This window comes from Protomyctophum bolini (genome assembly GCF_963924005.1).
Source record: "Protomyctophum bolini genome assembly, chromosome: 19".
NCBI lineage: Eukaryota > Metazoa > Chordata > Actinopteri > Myctophiformes > Myctophidae > Protomyctophum > Protomyctophum bolini.
Genome location: NC_137880.1, coordinates 21,720,476 through 21,722,137, shown reverse-complemented (window position 1 = coordinate 21,722,137; position 1,662 = coordinate 21,720,476).

The window sequence follows — 1,662 nt, the reverse complement described above, 5'->3', positions numbered from 1 at the left end:
ATTGTTGTAATTGTCTCCACCAGGCCGAAGGCATGGGGAGAGAGTATGTTTTGCACTCCGTCCGTGTGTGTGTGTGTGTGTGTGTGTGTGTGTCTGTCCGTCCTTCCTTCCGTCCGTCTGTTACCAGCTAATCTCCGGCACTGTTGGCCCGATCCATGCCAAACTTTGCACACACACTCCGTGGATGCCAATGCCAACGATGAACCTCTACCCCAAACATTCCTCAACGGCCTGTTATAGTGCCACCATGAGGCCGATTAAGGCAAAACACATTTCTGTAGATTACTCTTACACATTTTATCCATACATCACACAATTCTGTATACACTATCTCCATAGTCATGTGATCAACACGGATCTGCATCATTTCCCATCTTCCATCCTGATTGGCTTCCAAAGCTCACATGATCCGTTTCGAACAAAATGCCTCAAATCACAAACACAGTGTGCAATTTCCGTGAAATTATACGCACATTTCCACTGGGCCAAGGACGACATGCCACTATTCTTTTTCCAAATCAGCCTCAATGTGGTGCTATAACAGGCAATTCCTTGTTTTTACCTATAACTGCATCGATCTGTATACAACTTATGTATGCACACTCCCTAGAGGCCGTGGAAAAACATTTTGCCTGCATCCCTCCACATCTGCCAGTTATAGCACCACCATGAGGCCGATTTCTGTAAAACACATTGTTTATGTTAGATTTCATGATCTCTGTAGTCATGTGATCAAGATGAGTCTGTTGGATTTCTCAGATTCTACACTGATTGGCTAAGATTCCCTTCTAAAGTTTTCAGGAGTGGCCCGTTTTGTACAAAATGCTGCAAATGTCCTGCTCATCCAGAATTCTATCCTCAGAGATGCTATGAGTGATCTGGCTATGAATTTCCTCAACAAAATGAAGAAAATTGTTGCAAAAAATAACATGTTTATATTACTCCTAAACATTTGCCAAACATCACACACACACACACACACACACACACACACACACGCACGCTGTTAGGCATTAGCAGCCAGGTGCCCGAGGCGGCCTACCGGGCCATACCTGATTGTTTGACAAAGATAAAAGCAACTGTAGACCGGCTTAACTGTATAAATTGTGCAATCTATAGCTTTCAATAGCCTGTGAGCGCTCCCGTGGAACCCACCAAAGGATATAATCTATTTTTGATCTTACCTCTTGCCAGCCAATACAGAACCAACATTTACACAATTGGCAGTGTTTGCAAGGGTCACAGCACTAGTGATGCCTACTGCGTAGGTCAGCAGGGAGTGGATCAAAGATACAAGTTGGAAATACTTGTCGCTGTTGTGCGCAAGTGATTGTCTGCCAGAGACATGAAAATAGACAATTCACAGACTGCAGGCGTATGCCACCCTTTTGGAATGGCGGTGTTTCAGAATGGCGGTGTTTCAGAATGGCTGTTTAGAATGGCGGTGTTTCTGAATGGAGGGCTAAACTAATACTTAGTAGTAGTGGGGGATTAAAAGACAATCATATGAAGGCCTCAAACTTTAAAATTTGAGGACGGAATTGGTGCTATGTGTAAGTAGGTTAATGTATCTATTAGCCTATACTCAAGTACTCTTCACCTGGGTGACATGTACTCACAATGCACTCAACCAAATTTGCTGCATTCAGCAAAAGAAAGAAA